This window comes from Gopherus evgoodei, chromosome 4, assembly GCF_007399415.2.
Source record: "Gopherus evgoodei ecotype Sinaloan lineage chromosome 4, rGopEvg1_v1.p, whole genome shotgun sequence".
Taxonomy (NCBI): Eukaryota; Metazoa; Chordata; order Testudines; family Testudinidae; genus Gopherus; species Gopherus evgoodei.
In genome coordinates, this window is record NC_044325.1 from 4,312,599 (window position 1) to 4,332,061 (window position 19,463).

Below are 19,463 nucleotides of genomic sequence, written 5' to 3' on the forward strand. Positions count from 1 at the left end.
ATCTGCATTCACCAACATCACATTATAAGGAACCTGTAACCATTCAGTCTAGTATTTTTGTACCTGTTTGAAAGTCTTTTGCTTCTGGGATCTCAACTCCTTCCAGCATCTTACTTGAAAACATCCTAAGAAGTTCCCTGATCTGGGAGAGGTGTGAAAAGAACTACAGCTTTCCTGACCCACAAACCTCTTTTGCAAAAACTTCTACTTTGCATTGGGGGATCCAGTGGATATAGTGTACTTAGATTTTAATAAAGCCTTTGACAAGGTCCCTCACCAAAGGCTCTGTGAAAGTAGAATGAATTATATTGTAAAAGTAAAAAGGATTAAAGAAATGCTGTCTGTACCTTTTTAAGCAAAATTGTTGGAATGCTGCAATCCAGGTGTCAGGAATACAGACATTAACATAGAACAATTGCACTGTTTTAAGGGCAATTGGTGAAGTATTAACCTTAGATCGATAAGAGTTAGTAAGGAAGTAGGATATGCATGCTGTGCCCCAGGTAAATTTTTACTGTTTTGCTTTCTTTGTCTAATTCCTGCTCTTTTATCTGTATAAATAAGATAGTTTGTGTCTTGCATGGTGCTCACATTATCTGGATGTTATTAGCAGAGCGCTGTGCTAATAAAACAGAGTGGTCTGACAAACTAAGTCCTGAGTCTAACTTTGACAGCTCTTAAGAAAGGTAAGCAGTCATGGGATAAGAGGGAAGGTCGTCTCATGAATTGGTAGCTGATTAAAGATTGGAAACAAAAGGTAGGAATAAATGGTCAGTTTTCAGAATGGAGAGAGGTAGATAGTGGTGTTCCCCAGGGATCTGTACTGGGACCAGTCCTATTCAATATATTCATAAATGATCTGGAGAAAGGGGCTGAACAGTGAAGTGGCAAAATTTGCAGATGACATAAAACTAATCAAGATAGTTAAGTCCCAGGCAGACTGTGAAGAGCTACGAAAAGATCTCTCAAAACTGGGTGACTGCTCCTCCTGTGGAAAAATGGGTCCTTTGCTTCTGCCTCCACCCCTGTAACACTTCAGGTCTGGGGGCAGAGGGGGAATAAGCCCTGGAGATGCAGAGGTGCACTGAGGGGCAGAGAGGAGGCTGAGGATGCATAACTAGCTGCTCTGCAGGGGCACCAATTTCACAAATGAGAATTCTAGGGTCTGTTGAGAGGCTGGAAGCATCTGGCGGCAGTGAGTACCTGCTAGGGTGACTGAATAGCAAGTGTGAAAAATTGGGGTGGAGGTGGGAGGTAATAGGTGCCTATATAAGAGAGGGCCCTGCATATTGGGACATTTGGTCACCCTAGTGCCCTCAGAGGGGGCCAGAATCCCCTTACTCTGTTTGGGAGAGCAGGCAGAAGTCGCTGTCATGCACACTGGGGTTGTATGTAAGGAGAGAGTTAAAAAAATCACCAAGATGGGCCCAAAACCACATAGTCACAAAAAATCCAGCTGGAACAAACCTGATTTTTGGGGGTCTGACTCATGAATTTTGAACTTTTGGGCTTGGTAATAATGCTTCCTATCCAAAGGGGGAGGCTAGGGAGACGCTGGCGAGACTCGTCTCTTCCCCTCCCTGTGTCCAGGGGGCCTCTTCCTTTGCTGGCTGTGGGGATGACAGGGGCCTCATTGGAATTTCTCTTCTCCACTCTGACAGGAGCTGGGCACTGCAGTTCGTTTGCCTGCTGGCTCCAGTGCTGTTGGTAGATGTGGTGGAGCAGGCCTGGGTTACTACACGTCATCTCTGAGGGGGCAAGGGCCAGCAAGACCCCTCCTGACAGCTGCATAGAGTCCCCCTCCTTGTTCTATGACTTCAAGGGTGTTAACGGGCCACTTCACTTTAAACGACCCCTTAGAATATGTGCTAACTGCTTATGCTAAACTATCTGCTCCATCTTGTATTTAGCTGTGAACTATGAGTACCTTTCCCAGAAATTTAAGAAGAGCTCAGTGTAAACTCAAAAGCTTGTCTCTCACCAACAGAAGTTGGTCCAATAAAAGATATTACCTCACTCACCTGGTCTCTCTAATATCCTGGGACTGACACGGCTTCAACAACACTGCATACAAAACCAGTAGGTTTATTTAGCAAATGGAGCAAAGCATTAGAGGAAATTATTTTAAAACAAGCAGCTGACATGCAAATCTTGACTCCTTTAATCCTACACTTCAGCTACGTTGGATGGGCTTCTGTCTGGAATTACAGGCCCAGCTTACGTTCATGTAGCAGGGTCCACAGCCCTTGGGACCCAGCCTGGTCTATTTGCCTTTCAGAGTGAGCCCCAGTTCGTATCCTCCCTTCAGGGAAACTCCCTTTTCTCGAAGCCCTACCTGCTCTGTGTGAGCCTGAGCCCAGTTCCTGTTTTGTTCCATGGCTCTTTATTACAGGGCTTAGGTGCCAAGTCTCCCTTTGGCCTACAGCAGCTTTCTCCCAGCCAGGCCATGGCCTGTGATGGTTGCTCCATTGCTTGGTAGTTAGACCAATCATTCTTAATGGCTTGCGGTCAGCCTGTTCTGTGTAAGGTCTCCTATTACACTCATCCCCACAGGATCTGAGCGCCTTCCAGTGGAGGCATTCAGCACACTCTGCCATAGACACAAGGCTGAAACTGCTGTCTCCTCCTAACATTCCAGTACCCCATCTTAGAGATCCTACGCAGAACACATCTTGGGATACTGAACGATATTAATCACTATGCACCTCCACATTAATCACACTGAGTCTGGCAGCAAAGAGCAATTCACTGACTGTGTTGGTGAAATCCTATATCATCAGTTAGCTCATTAGGGTAATGATTTCCTGCCACCACTTATTAGATTTGAACCTGTGACCTACAACAGGAAGAGATCTGCAATCATCCAGTCTTACTGTAATCTTCTTTCCTACGAATGAAAAGACTGCATTTGTGTTCAGTTAAGTTGGCTCTCTTAACATTTAAAAAAAGAAACCAACATGATGCCTTAATATGGGAAATAGACAATTAAAGAAACATCAAACTTCCTTTGTCAAGACACATTTCAATCTTTCAGCAATTCTACTTTTCATATGGATATTGTGCTTCCTTGAATGTTATGAATTAATGACTTGCAGTCTCTTTCCAGCCTCAATGCTGATGTACATATAAAATTTTCTCTTACTTATCACCTCATTATCTTACTAGTTATCAAGAGTAACAGTCAGCATGGATTTGTCAAGAACAAATTGTCAGACCAACCTGATAGCTTTCTTTGACAGGGTATCAAGCCTTGTGGCTAGGGGGAAGTGGTAGATGTGGTATATCTTGACTTTAGTAAGGCTTTTGATACTGTCTCACTTGACCTTCTCATAAACAAACTCGAGAAATGCAACCTAGCTGGAGCTACTATAAGGTGGGTACATAACTGGTTGGAAAATCATTCCCAGAGAAATAGTTATCAGTGGTTTACAGTCATGCTGGAAGGGCATAATGAGTAGGGTCCCTTAGGGATCCGTTCTGGGTCCAGTTCTGTTCAATATCTTCATCAATGATTTAGATAATGGCACAGAGACTACACTTATAAAGTTTGCGGATGATACCAAGCTGGAAGGGGTTGCAAGTGCTTTGGAGGATAGGATTAAAATGATCTGGACAAACTGGAGAAATGGTCTGAAGTAAATAGGATGAAATTCAAGAAGGACAAATGCAAAGTACTCCACTTAGAAAGGAACAGTCAGTTGCACACATACAAAATGGGCAATGACTGCGTAGGAAGGAGTACTGCGGAAAGGGATCTGGGGATCATAGTGGATCACAAGCTAAATGTGAGCCAACAGTGTAATGCTGTTGCCAAAAAAGTGAACGTCATTCTGGGATGTATTAGAAGGAGTGTTGTAAGCAAGACACGAGAATTAATTCTTCTGCTCTACTCCATGCTAATTAGGCCTGAACTGGAGTATTGTGTCCAGTTCTGGGTGCTGCATTTCAGGAAAGATGTGGACAAACTGGAGAAAGTCCTGAGAAGAGCAACAAAAATGATTAAAGGTCTAGAAAACATGGCCTATGAGGGAAGATTGTAAAAATTGTGTTTTATTTAGTCTGGAAAAGAGAAGACTGAGAGGGGACGTAAGTTTTCAAGTACATAAAAGGTTGTTACAAGGAGGAGGGAAAAAAAAATGTTGTTCTTAACCTCTGAGGATAGGAAAGAAGCAGTGGGCTTAAATTGTAGCAAGGGTGGTTTAGGTTGGTGCCATAAACAGATGGTTAAGGGTTAATGTCCCTTTTACCTGTAAAGGGTTAAGAAGCTCAGTGAACCTGGCGGACACCTGACCAGAGGACCAATCGGGAGACAAGATACTTTCAAATCTTGGTGGAGGGAAGTCTTTGTTTGTGCTGTTTGTTTTATTCGTTGTTCTCTCTTGGGGCTAAGAGGGGCCAGATGTGCAACCAGGTCTTTCTCCAATCTTTCTGAAACAGTCTCTTGTGTTCGAAATAGTAAGTACTAGCTAGAAAAGGCAGATTAGTTTTATGTTTGTTTTTTTACCTTGCAAATGTGTATTTTGCTGGATGGATATTTTACCTCTGTTTGCTGTAACTTGTATCTTAGGCTAGCGGGGAGGGAGTCCCTCTAGTCTATATAAGCTGAAGACCCTGTAAACATTTTCCATCCTAATTTTACAGAGAATTTTTATTTTTTCTTTCTTTAATTAAAAGCTTTCTTTTTTAAGAACCTGATTGATTCCTCCCCTTGTTTAAGACCCAAGGGGATTGGGTCTGAACTCACCAGGGGATTGGTGGGGGGAAAGGAGGTGCGGGTAAGGTTAATTTCTCTCTGTTTTAAGATCCAAGGCGTTTGGATCAGTGTAACTCTCAGGGTAACCCAGGAAGGGGAAAGTCTGGGAGGGGGAATGGTTTATTTCCCCTTGTTTTAAGACCTAAGGTTTTGGGAGACAGGGAGTGTACCAGACACTGGAATTTCTGGTTGGTGGCAGCGCTATCAGATCTAAGCTAGGAATTAAGCTTAGTAGGGTACATGCAGGTCCCCACTTTCTGGACACTGAAGTTCAAAGTGGGAAAGATACCTTGACACTGGACATTAGGAAAAACTTCCTAACTATCAGGTATCAGAGGGTAGCCGTGTTAGTCTGGATCTGTAAAAGCAGCAAAGAATCCTGTGGCACCTTATAGACTAACAGACGTTTTGGAGCATGAGCTTTCGTGGGTATTCTATAAGCTGCCACAGGATTCTTTGCTGCTCTAACTATCAGGGTGGTTAAGCACTGGAATAAACTACCTAGGGATGCTGTGGAATCTCCATCATTGGGGATTTTGAAGAGCAGGTTAGACAAACACCTGTCAGGGACGGTCTAGATAATACTTAGTCCTGCCTTGAGTGCAGGGGACTGGACTAGATGACCTCTGGAGGTCCCTTCCAGTTCTATGATTCTAAGTTTTTTACATTTGTACAAATTCTGGATGCAGATGAAGAATACATTGCCATTTAAAGTACTTGTATTTCTCCAAAAAATGTAAGTAATTGGAAGTTGTAGACAGCTCTACTTCCATAGTCCCTGATCCACTGGTTTTTATAGTGTATAATTTAAACTGTGTGCTTGAAGCTACATTTTAAAAAAATTACATGAACTTAATTTAAAATGTTGTTGTTCTAGGAATACCTGTTATGGAGGCAATGATAACTACAGTCATGGATAGGCTCAAAGTCTGTATCTTTCTGCTGGAGGAATAGGAAAAAAAGTGAGACATTCCATAGAAAATTTTCACAAACATCATAATTGTTATAAAATTTCCAGGACTTCAAATTGTGCAGCCAAAACATCCAAACAAGCTGTTGTTCCCCAAAGGTGTGTGTGTGTGTGTGTGTGTGTGTGTGTGTGTTTTAAGGTAGTTAAAACTCACTTAAGATATGAACCATTTTCTTCACTGTCAAAGGTTGTGTTAGATTCTGGTGCGGCTACCTCTACACCATAACAAGGCTAATCCAAAGCCCACTGAAATCAATGGAACAAGACTTGCACTGAATTCAATGGGTTTTGGATCAGGCTCATAAAGTGAGGAAACTGATGTGCAAAATAGACTTTGATTTGCCTTTGTGTGTGTGTGATGGTTCCTCTCTCGAGTGCTGGCGCACTTTGATCAGGCATTACCAGACCAGTCATAGCGACTGTTGGTTGTATTACCATAGTCATGGAAATGCACCCACCTTGCCAGGCACTGTGCAAACACAGAACTAAAACATGGTCCCTGACCCACTAACTAACTTACTGTATCTTGTGCACATCAGCTCAACAATGACAACGTAGAGTTGGGAAAGTAAAGCGTCCAGCACATGCTCTTACCTTTCAGCACTTCCTCTTGTACTAATGTTCCTGCATTGAGGCAGGGTGGCCTCCCTGTGGACTGGAGAGCGAGACACCACTACAGTTACCCTTTTGAAAAATACCACTCGGACTTCATGTGGCAACTCACCTCTTTTTGTCACAGCAATACTCAGCTTTTCTCCCTTTGGTGTGGGGGCGAGGGTGGTGGTGGGGGCCTGGAGTGAATCAGTCCTACTCCAGCAGTTTAATTCCGAATGCTGGTTTATTTAAACTAATTATAGGGTTGGCCCAAGAGGTTTCTTTAAACAGAATACCTTTTCTAACGCCCACTGGGGTGCTGCCTAGTCTTATGCAGACTACTGGTCACCAGCCACCCTCTCTTATCCATGCTGGGTCCAGCTTTAGTGGGAATCCAGGCCCCCTTCCCTAACAGAAATAAACACAAGATTTCCCATAGAGAAAAGCAGCTCTTCACCTAAGAGAGGCCTTTCCCCTTTGCTGCAAACAACTGTTCTACAGCTTGCACTTCCTCCCTCCCTCCCACCCACTGGGAGAGGAGTTTTCTCCCCAAGGCCATAATTAACTTGCACTAACCTCTTTCAGTTCGTGGGATGGTCAAAGCCCTGTTTCCTAAATCTGATACACCTGCCTTCGATCACTCTTCCAGAACTGGCAGGTCTGACCTTGTCACAATAGACAAAAAGGTATCCATGGTGCTCATTTATCACGAGGTTTAATAAGTCCCTCTGTTGAAGTCGATGCTGATTTAGGACTGCAGGACCAAAGTGTGTACATTCAGGAGCACGAAGGCCAATTATCAGTTGCTTCACATTGAAATGTAGCTTTAATGTGAACATGAATTGACCAGATACAATAGAACTCATATAAGAATGGTAACCAGGACAACCATTTTAGAGAAGTATGAGATTTCATAGCCAATTGGTCCATCCAGAGGATGGTAGCCCTTGTTGGTTCAAAACCAAGGGCTTTCAAGGGCAGACTACTGACTTTCTGAATCCCCAAAATAGAGATTTATTCTAGGCCAAAACCTTGAATCTGGCTCTTGGCTGATCTGAATTAACAGGATGATTCGAACATCCTAAATCTTGGGTCAAGTTTGAATTTGGCCTGGATTTTAATTTTTTGAGCTTGAGTGCTCACCTCTGAGGTGAGAGGAAGGTGGGTCACTTTCTTTCATTATAGAGGTGTGATGTTCAGAGCTGGGGTTTTGGCTTGAGCTCCTCTCTGTTGAAAAGACTCACAGATGTCAGTCAATATGAAGAAAATGAATTTTATATCTACACCTGGGATAGCCCTTCTAATCTTCATCTTTACATGGCTTTATTACCATGCACTTGGGAAGATTATTTTCCACTGAAATACCCTGGTTGCATCTTGTGGATTTTGTCAGTTGGGTTTTTTCCTCATTTGTCAGGCCTGTGAATATGTTCGTTATAAGCTATTTACACTGTGAAATTGGATGCTCAAGCAGATGGTTTTTAGGAGGCTCCTCTCTGCAGAACGCATTCCTTTACATCTCTTTAACAGCTTGACATGAACTGCTGTCATTGGGCATTAAGGCAGCTGCATTACCTGTCATTAATAGTCTCGGCTGCTTTGCTATTATAATTGCCAACCTAATCTTGACCCACTGCTGTGAATTAGACTATTGTGAACAATTTAATGAATTCTGTTAAGAATGAATATTAATGAAACCATGCAAAATCCTGAAGCAATTTGCCACTGAGAAAGAGAGAATATATTTCCACCTTAAGTTTGTTTTTTTAAAAAACAACTAGTTATGATATCCATATAAACATAATGATGACTTTGCACTGAGAAACCGTGCCATATTTTGAAACTTTTTAATACTGATCAAGAGGTTCATTCATTAAAATTCCTGGCATAATTAAAACAAAACTTTTCTGTTTTTTTTATTTGTTTAAGACTTTTTGAATGAGGCAACCTTCTAGTTGTATAGGTTATGTGACACTCACGTACTACAGCAAAGTGCTGCATGCTTCACAGGTCAGGCAGAGAACATGTGCTACTTAACTCCAAGTCTCCCTGTCCCCCAATAATTACTTGACTTCATAACAATTCGAAATGATGCTTATTTGTTTCTCTTTGGTCTTGTTTCTATAGATAGTGTATAATCCTTATAATTCATTCATACAAATAACTCGCACCAGTGTGATGCTAAATGTAAATGTAACCCTTCTGCCCCTCTGAGTTGGCAGCAACAAGGGCCGAATTCAGTATCCAGGGGTTCCATTTCAGTAACACAATGCATAACCGGCTCGAGCCCCCACCCAGTGACCTGGGACACCCACATATCCACAACCCCCTGGGCCCTCTAGGAGGCATACTTCCCCTCTCGCAAGCACGGAGTCTGAGTGTAGCAAAATCTTTTAATAAAGGAAGGAATCAATGTGGCATCCCAATTGGAGAAACACCACAAACAGGGTTATAACACAAACCATAAATAAAAACCCATCTCCAAGTACGTTTGCCCTGTCCTTTTTCCCCTTAGGTTTTAAGTCCAATCACCTCAAAGTCCAACAACCCAAAGTCTCTGGTCAATGCCACCCCAGAGTTGAGAGTTTATCTGTAGAGTCCCTCCCCCCAGCCTAGGGTAGAAGGGCACCTTACGTGATCCCGGGGCAACGCCCTGCCTTTCCAGGGTTCTGCCTCTGCCTTCTCCACGAACTGCTCCGCTTCACCAGCCGCTCCACTCTGCTCCTCCAGCCGTCCTCAGAAACTGCTCCGCTCCCCACATGCTCGTGCTCCATGAGCTGCTCCAGTTCTCCCTGCAAACTGCTCGGCTCCGCTCCCTCTCTGGGCTGCTCCACCCGTCCCACAGCTACTCCGCTCTGCCAGCCGCTCCGCTGCCACCAGCTGTCCCGTGATCTACTCCAGCTGTCCCCACAACTGCTCCACTCCGCCAGCTGCTTGGTTCCACAGTATAGCTTCAGGCTCCCCTACTAGTTAGCACTGTACTCAGTGCTCTCAGCTCAGTAATTTCAGCTCTTTAGTGATTTCAACTCTCAGTGATCTCAGCTCTTAGTGGGGAGCCCCAGTGCAAGTGCACCATTAGCCCAAAGTGAGTTCAGCTCAGTAACCTGTATTTAGATTCTTGAGGGAATAAAAAAATCAACTCTGACATTCCACAGTGGAGAGAGGACCGGGTGGAACTGGTGCTTCTGGCTTCACAAGGAGACTGCACCACCAGGCACAGATACCTGTCCCTAGCCTCTCTCAATTCACTGGGTTTTGGAACCCATGTCCCTTGTCTAGCAGTACCACCCAACTGAGGTGAGTCATTGTCACCAAGCAGTCCCACAGCTCCGGCAGTCTGAGATAGGGGTAGGCGTGGCCTATGCAAATACACTTTCTGAAATTCTTTCCACCAGATGTCAGGGGTAGAGGCTTATCCTGGACTCTGCTTACATAAGGATACATATTTACTTGGGATGAACTGTTAAACTGCTTAGCTTGCGCACAAAGTAAATGGTAATACCTTGGAAACGTTTGCTGGTGGAATCTTAATCATGAGAAGACCGAAACAGATCCTCAGAGGTCTAGAATCCCCAGTGGTTTTCAGACTTTCAACAACAGGGGGGGGGGGTGGCAAGAAGCCTCTGGACCGTGCGGACCTCCCTCTCACCCTATTATACATGTTTGAAAACAAACACTTTTTGATTTTAATAATATTAAACACTATTATTAAAAATGCTAGGAGAGGAAGCAGGGTTTGGGGGGGGTGTAGGCATCGACAGCGCACGACACCCCCACAATAATTAACGTGTAGCAAACTCCGCAGGGGTCAAGACCCCCAATTTGGAAAACCGCGGCAGCATGTACAATGTATTGTAATGACGAAATGGATGAGCAACCAGTTAAGAAATCTTTGCAAAAGTCTTCTAGACAAAAGCTGAGAGAGGAAGGATGCCCGGAGGGAAGTGTAGCTTGGAAGGGAATATCTGTCTTGGGCATGCCCATGACATGCCCTGGAAAGTTAAAGCTGAATTAATTTAAAGTACATTAAATCCTATGTTAACATTTGTATTCAGAAATAAAGTGGCCTTAGTTTGCTTTAATTTCATTCACTGGTGAAGTAAACTAAAGCAAACTCTGAATTAGTAGTTGAAGGTGCTTTAAACTCATGCACTTAAATTGACTCCTTTAGTTAATTTGGTTTAACTTTCCGGTGTAGACATGCCCTTAGTTCTTCAGTGCTCTCAAGGATACAATTTTCACTTAAGTAACCTATGATCCCCACACTGGTATGTCCTCTTCAAAGATTAGAAATTAATTGTAATCTGCATTAAGTAGTAACAGTAAAATAAGACTTCCAGGGTTACATCAAGTACTGCCACTGCTCCTCAGATGCAACTGAAATCATGCCAACTCTTGCATGGCTGCATTTGGTCCAGATGTCACATAAGAATGGCCATATTGGGTCGGACCAATTGGTCTATCTAGCCCAGTATCCTGTCTTCCCACAGTGCTCAGTGCCAGAGAGAATGAGCACAACAGGCAATTTCAAGTGATTCATCCAGTCCCAGCTGCTGGAGGTTTAGGGACATCCAGAGCATGGGATTGCATCCCCAGCCATCTTGGCTATTAGCCATTGATGGATCTGTCCTTCATGAACTTACCTAATTTTTTTTTAAACTCGTTATACTTGGTAGGTCTCTTCCTTAAGATTATCAGCTGTATGCTGGAGAATCAAAAGACGAAGGATTCTTCAGCCTAGTAATAGCAAGCATTACACCATAAAACAATAATGGTGTCTCTCTGCAACACTTCCGTATGGTGCTTACTGCATAGACTCATAGACTCTAGGACTGGAAGGGACCTCGAGAGGTCATCGAGTCCAGTCCCCTGCCCTCATGGCAGGACCAAATACTGTCTAGACCATCCCCGATAGACATTTATCTAACCTACTCTTAAATATCTCCAGCGATGGAGATTCCACAACTTCCCTTGGCAATCTATTCCAGTGTTTGACTACCCTGACAGTTAGGAACTTTTTCCTAATGTCCAACCTAAATCTCCCTTGCTGCAGTTTAAGCCCATTGCTTCTTGTTCTATCATTGGAGGCTAAGGTGAACAAGTTTTTTCCCTCCTCCTGATGACACCCTTTTAGATACCTGAAAACTGCTATCATGTCCCCTCTCAGTCTTCTCTTTTCCAAACTAAACAAACCCAATTCCTTCAGCCTTCCTTCATAGGTCATGTTCTCAAGACCTTAATCATTCTTGTTGCTCTTCTCTGGACCCTCTCCAATTTCTCCACATCTTTCCTGAAATGCGGTGCCCAGAACTGGACACAATACTCCAGTTGAGGCCTAACCAGCGCAGAGTAAAGCGGAAGAATGACTTCTCGTGTTTTGTTTACAACACACCTGTTAATGCATCCCAGAATCATGTTTGCTTTTTTTTGCAACAGTATCACACTGTTCACTCATATTAAGCTTGTGGTCCACTATGACCCCTAGATCTCTTTCTGCCATACTCCTTCCTAGACAGTCTCTTCCCATTCTGTATGTGTGAAACTGATTGTTCCTTCCTAAGTGGAGCACTTTGCATTTATCTTTATTGAGCATTAGTGAAGGGTCTATCAGGCTTTCATGGATAAACCTTTCCTCCTGTGGTTTAGTATTGTAGTTGCTGCAATACTCTTTGGGTTGAAAGGGGTAATACTTATTTTTCCAGGTTCACATTGTTTGCACCAAGAGTGGTGTAAATTGGCTGAGTCCTTTGAAATTAAAGGGTAAATATTTGTGTGACTTCAGGAACTATTGTTCAACTCTAGGCTTTTCTTAAAAATAAGAAGCGTAACTTTTTTTTATAGGTAATGTGAACTGATGCTGCTTGGTCTCTGGAAAGAAGTGTCTTTAAAATGGGCCAAGACATTTACGATGGAAAAACTGCTGCTGCATGCAACAGCTTTATCACTTTCCATAAAGTTTTTATGTCTAATGTGAGCAATGTCGATAAGATGTTATGGTGGAAGTGAATGGATAATACTCACTGATGCTATAATCGCTCTGAAAGGCCATTACAATACTACAACTAGAGGGATGTGTATTTTTTTGCTTAAAAAAAATTAACAAACCTTAAAAATAACAGCAACCCATTAACAGAATGAACTTTAGAATAGAGTCAATAGGGTCCTGAACCCATCGCATTCTTCCTAGACTTTGCAGCAAGTGTGGGTATATGAAATTGTTGCCTGTCTGGTAATGGCTACGCTTCCTGTAGGCATGTAGGAGAAGGCAGGACACTGGTGAGGATCTGAAGGTGGCTTGACAAACTGGTTTTTGGGGGGGCTTTCCCAGTGTAAAGGGTCATATGGAAAGCGTCAATGAATGATCATGAGAACATAAGAACAACCATACTAGGTCAGACCAATGGTCCATGTAGCCCAGTATTCTGTCTCTGACAAATGCTTCAGAGGAAATAAACAGAATAGGGCAATTATCAAGTGAAAGATGGATTTCAACCAGTTCAGAGAAATGAGGCATGTTCTCATGGAAAGACCAATTAGGAAGAAAAGGCTTCAAAGGGAGCTGGCAGTTCCTAAAAGAATTAATACTAGAGCAGAGGTTCCCAAACTTGTCTTATTGCAGATCCACCAGCTGCCCGCATACCCCTCCCCTTCTCGTCACTGATATTTTGTGTGGTGTTCTCAACATTGCCTGTCGTTAGCCATCTGGCCATATTTCATTGGTACGTACGGATATAGTGTGACACATACAAATGGAAAAAAACCCAACCCTTGACTAAGCTCTGAGCTCAGTTAGACTGGACAGTTGCTGAACAGCTGAGCCCATGCTGTGTGGTGATTGGAGGTGAGGGCTCTGTATATCAGCATCTCTGTGTATCTGTGTTCTCATTGCTACATCTTGAAATAAATTAACTAGTGTGTTTTTATATAACAAATTCCCGGAGTTTTAAAGCTTTGAATGAGTAGCATATTTTGAAAATGCAATAAATAAAATCCACCATTACACAGCTTCTCCCGTGTACCATCCCCAGAGATGTCTTGTGTACCCCCAAGGGTACATGTACCACAGGTCAGGAACCTCTGTACTAGAGGCTTAACATCAAGCTTCTCTGATACAGAAGAAAGATAAGAGCCACAGGAGGCCAATGTGGCTGCAGTGGAGGCTTTTTAGCTATCTAAAAACCGAAAGAGATACACATAGGAAATAAAAGAAGGGGCATGTCACCAAGGAAGTATACATGGGAATAGCGTGAGTGTGTAGGGACAATCAAAAAAACCAAAGTAAAGAATGAGTTACAGCTGGCAAGTAATGTTAGACAACAGGAAGGGGTTCTTCAAATACATCAGACAAAAAAGAAAGATCATGGATGGTGTGGGTCTGCTGCTCAGTGGAGAAGGTGAGCTGGTGTCACGGAGTCCCCGGGCGATGCTCTGGAACTGCTCCCCACAAAGCCAGTCAGGACTTTGGGGAGCCTCCTCTCCCTTGGAGCAGACTTGTTCAGGGCAAGAAGCTCACACGGCTTCACCTCCTGGGTCTCTCCTTGGAGCATTCAGCATCCTCTGCCCCTCCGTGCACTTCCCACAGTGAGCCCACCCAGGCGGGGTCCTGGGGAAGCCACAGGGTCCTGCACCCCCACTTCGCAGTCAGACGTGACTCTCAGCCAGCCAGTAACACAGAGGTTTATTCGATGACAGGAACAGGGTCTAACACAGAGTTTGTAGATACTGTGAACCGGACCCCCCGGCCGGGTCCATTCTGGGGGGCAGTGAGCCACCCCCACATCTGCCCTCAGCCAGCTCCAGACTAACCACCCGCCCCAGCCACTCCTCTCTGCTCAGCTCCTTTCCCGGGCCAGGAGGTCACCTGATCTCTTTGTCTCCAACACCTTCAGCTGGCACCTTTGTAGAGGAGGGGCCCAGGCCATCAGTTGCTAGGAGACAGAGTGTCAGGCATTTAGGTGCACTGGCCCTTTGCTCTGCCAGATACTTAAGAACTGCCTAGGGGACACTGAGGCACCAACACAGTATTCAGAGAAAACATTAAGAACATTCCCAGTTCGTCACAGCTGGTAACAGATGATAGGAAGGCAGAGCTGCTCAATGCCTACTTTGCTTGTCTTCTCACCAAAAAAATGTGACCAGATGATGAGCAGAGATGGACAATAAAGGGGAAGGAATGCAGATCAGGATAAGTAAAGGACATGTTGGAGATCTTCTGACTAATTTGAATGAATTCAAGAGGGGCCTGATACTATTTACCCCAGGGTGCTGAAGGAATTAGGAGAAGACATCTTGGATCCACTGGCAATAATATTTGCAAACTCATGGATGACAAGAGAGGTCCTGGAAGACTGGAGAAGGGCTAACACAGTGCTCATCTTTAAAAAAAGGAGTTGGAGAACTATAGACCAGACAGCCTGACCTCGATATGTGGGAAGTTACTAGAGAATGTATAAAACATTCACTTTATAAATACCTGGGAGATGAAGGGATAATTATCAGCAGCCATCATGAATTTACTAAGAAAAAATCATGCCAAACCAGCTTGATTTCTTTCTTTGATAGAGTTTGGATAGGGGGAATGTGGTGGAAATAATGTACATGGATTTCAGCAAGGCTTTTGACACAGTCCTACATGACATTCTGACAAGTGAGATGGAGAAATCCTGGCTCAGTGGAATTACCATTAAGTGGATACATAATTGGTTAAACAACTGCAAACAAAGAGTAACTATTAATGGAATGATGTTAGATTGGAGGGAGGCCTCAAGTAGGGTTCCACAGGGATCTGTTCTGGGTACAGTGTTAACATCTTTATTAATGCCCTGGATGTAGAAATAGAGAGCACACTGATCAAATTTGCAGATGACACTAAAGCTAGGGAGGGTTCTCAACATTTTGGAGAATAGCACTAAAATCCAAAGAGCTCTTGATTCATTGGAGAACTGGGCTATTGATGACAAAATGAAACTCAACAAAGACAAACATAAGGTGCTACACTTATGGAAGAAAAACAAATACAGAATGGGGGATAACTGCCTCAGCAGCCGCATTGCTGAGATGGATGTGGGAGTTGTGGTGGATCACAACCTCAACATGAGACAGCAATGTGATGCTATTGCTTTTTTTTTTTCTTTCCAACCTACAATTGCATTTGCCTTTAAGAGGCATCGCATGTGTCAAAGTTAGACTCAGGACTCAGTTTGTCAGACCACTCTGTTTTATTAGCACAGTGCTCTGCTAATAACACCCAGATAGTTTGTGTCTTGCATGGTGCTCACATTATCTTATTTATACAGATAAAAGGGTGAGCACTTAACAAGATAACAAAGGAAGCAGAATCTGATAAGTTTACCCAGGCTAGGCATGCATAGCTTATTTTCTTACTATTACCGATCTTCTGTTAATGTTTCGCCATTAGCACCCTTGTTTATGCCTAATGTTTCTTTTCCTGGCACCTGTATTTCAACACTTCTTATTTCTGCTTAAAGGTACATACAACATTTCTTTAATCCATTCTTATTTTTACAATATAGTTCATTCACCTCCCATGACTTCCATGTGTGAAAGTAGATAGTGCTGCTTTACTTGGAGCTGGTTAGGCCTCAGATGGAGTACTGTGTCCAGTTTTGGTCACCAATGTACAGAAAAGATGTAGAGAAACTGGAAAGGAACCAGAGACGAGCAACAAAGATGACCAAAGGGATGGAATGCAGCCATATGAGCAAAGGCTGAAGGAAGTGGGTATGTTTAGTTTGGAAAAGAGGAGATTAAGTGGGGATATGATAGCTGTCTTAAGATACTTGAAAGACTGCCATAGAACAGAAGGAGAGGGCAGGACAAGGGGTGATGGGGTCGATCTACAGCAGGGGTCTGCAACCTTTCAGAAGTGATGTGCCAAGTCTTCATTTATTCACTCTAATTTAAGGTTTCGCATGCCGGTAATACATTTTAACATTTTTAGAAGGTCTCTTTCTATAAGTCTGTAATATATAACTAAACTATTGTTGTATGTAAAATAAATAAGGTTTTTAAAATGTTTTAGAAGCTTCATTTAAAATTAAATAAAATGCAGAGTTCCCCAGACCGGTGGCCAGGACCTGGGCAGTGTGATTGCCACTGAAAATCAACTCGAGTGCAGCCTTTGGCACGCATGCCATAGGTTGCCTACCCCTGATCTACAGCATAGCAGATTTAGATTAAATCTCAGGAAAAATTTCCTAACTGTAGCAACAGCAGGACAATGGAACAGACACTTAGGTTGTGGAATCTCCTTCACTGGAGATTTTCAAAGAAGGCTGGATAGCCACCTGTCTTGGATGGTTTAGACACAACAAATCCTGCCTCTTTAAAGGGGATTCGACTAGATGACCCTTCCGGTCCCTTCTAACCCTATGATTCTATTAGATTCATCCCCTGTTGTCTGGTCCCAGGTTTTGGACACTCAGACCCAGGTTGAATCCCTGACCATCTTGGCTAATAGTTATTGATGGACCTATCCTCCATGAACTTACTAGTTCCGTTTTTAACCCAATTATACTTTTGGCCTTCATAATGTCCCTTGGCAGTGAGTTCCACAGGTTGGGTGTACATTGTGTGAAGTACTTCCATATGTATGTTTTTAAACATGATGCTTATTAATTTCATTGTGTGACCCCTTAGTTGTGTGTAATGTGAATAGCACTTCCCTCTTCACTTTTTCCACACCATTCATGATTTTATAGACCTCTATCTTATCCCCCTTCCCTTTAGACATTTCTTGTCTAAACTGAGCAGTCCCAATCTTTTTAATCTCTCAGCATATAGAAATTGTTTCTAATAATTTTTGTCCTTCTTTGTACTTTTTCCAGTTCTAATCTCATCTTTTTGAGATGGGTGTACAATGAATTTATGTATAGCATTATGATATTTTCTGTTGTATCGATTCCTTTCTTAACATTCTGTTGGCTTTTTGACTGCCTCTGCACATCGAGTCATTTTCAGAGAACTATCCACAATGACCCCAAGATCTTTGAGTGGTAACAGCTAGTGTGGACCCCATCAGTTTGTATGTATAGTTGGGATTGTTTTCCAGGGGACATTGCTTTGCACTTATCAACCTTGAATTTCATCTGCCATTTTACTGCCCAGTCACCCAGTTTGGTGAGATTCCTTTGTGACTCTTTGCAGTTATCTTTGGACTTAACTATCTTGAGTAGTTTTGTATCGTCTGCAAATTTTGCCACCTCACTGTTTATCCTTTTTTCCAGATCATTTATGTCTATGTTGAACAGCACTGCTCCCAGTACAAATTCTTGGGGGACCCTGCTATTTACCTCTCTCCACTTTGGCCATGTCTACATCTAAAATTTTGCAGCGCTGGTTGTTACAGCTGTATTAGTACAGCTGTATAGGGCCAGCGCTGCAGAGTGGCCACACTTACAGCAACCAGCGCTGCAAGTGGTGTTAGATGTGGCCACACTGCAGCGCTGTTGGGCGGCTTCAAGGGGGGTTCCGGGACGAGAGAGCAAACCGGGAAAGGAAACCAGCTTCGCCGCGGTTTGCTCTCTCGGTCCCGGAGCCAGCCAGCAAACCGCAGGGAAGGAGACCTGCTTGCTCGGGGTTCCGGGACCGAGAGAGCAAACCGGGAACGCCGCGGTTTGCTCTCTCGGTCCCGGAGCCAGCCAGCAAACCGCAGGGAAGGAGACCTGCTTGCTCGGGGTTCCGGGACCGAGAGAGCAAACCGCGGCGAAGCTGGTTTCCTTTCCCGGTTTGCTCTCTCGGTCCCGGAACCCCGAGCAAGCAGGTCTCCTTCCCTGCGGTTTGCTGGGTGGCTCCGGGACCGAGAGAGCAAACCGCGGCGTTCCCGGTTTGCTCTCTCGGTCCCGGAACCCCGAGCAAGCAGGTCTCCTTCCCTGCGGTTTGCTGGCTGGCTCCGGGAACGCGAGAGCAAACCGCGGCGAAGCTGGTCTCCTTTCCCGGTTTGCTCTCTCGGTCCCGGAACCCCGAGCAAGCAGGTCTCCTTCCCTGCGGTTTGCTGGGTGGCTCCGGGACCGAGAGAGCAAACCGGGAAAGGAAACCAGCTTGATTACCAGAGGCTTCCTCCTTCCACGGAGGTCAAGAAAAGCGCTGGTAACTGTCTACATTGGATTACCAGCGCTGGATCACCAGCGCTGGATCCTCTACACCCGAGACAAAACGGGAGTACGGCCAGCGCTGCAAACAGGGAGTTGCAGCACTGGTGGTGCCCTGCAGATGTGTACACCTTCAAAGTTGCAGCGCTGTAACTCCCTCACCAGCGCTGCAACTTTCTGATGTAGACAAGCCCTTTGAAAACTGGCCATTTATTTTTACTCTTTATTTCCTGTCTTGTTAACTAGTTACTGATCCACAGGGATTTTCCCTTTTATCCCATGACTGCCTACATTGCTTAGCATTTGGTGAGAGACCTTGTCAAGGCTTTCTGAAATTCCAAGTACACTGTTGTGATGTTATAGGATTAAAATATGATCATGTAGATCATTTTTGCTATCACTATTATACAGTTGCATCAAATCTTGTGCAATGGAAAAGCTATGGTTTGCTGACTGTGATTATTCTATTTGTATGCATGCATCATTTTTGTATCTGAAATTATTATTGACTGTATACCCGTATTGCAAATGTGTTTGCTCCTGGGTAACATCCCCAAGATATTTACATCCAGTAGACTATGCATGTTTGAGGATGCACAAGATTCACTTCTTGATATTCAAATGCAGTTGATCTGATTGATAAGCACTTTTCAAGTATTTTATTCCCTCTTTGCACAATTGTAATTGTCTTCTATTATGAACTATTAAAAAAAAAACCTGATGTATGGTAGGTTGCTAATGTGTTTTGGATTGAGAATAAAGTTAAATGAAAAGGTACTATAAAGTGAAACTGCAGGCTCCATTTAGAACTATTTATGCAAGGAGCAAACTCTAATTAAGTAGTTTTAAGGGAAGAGATATTAAGGTGTGAAGTTTATTGAACACTTGGTTAACTATTCAATTAGTCTGTTGATTTTTGTGAGCTGATATAGTTCCAATCTGCAAGAATCAATTTCTTGATTTAGAAGGAAATATAACATAAAATTTAAATTCCTAGAATGGTAGTGAGGTAATTGATTTTATTAGCATGTTGTTA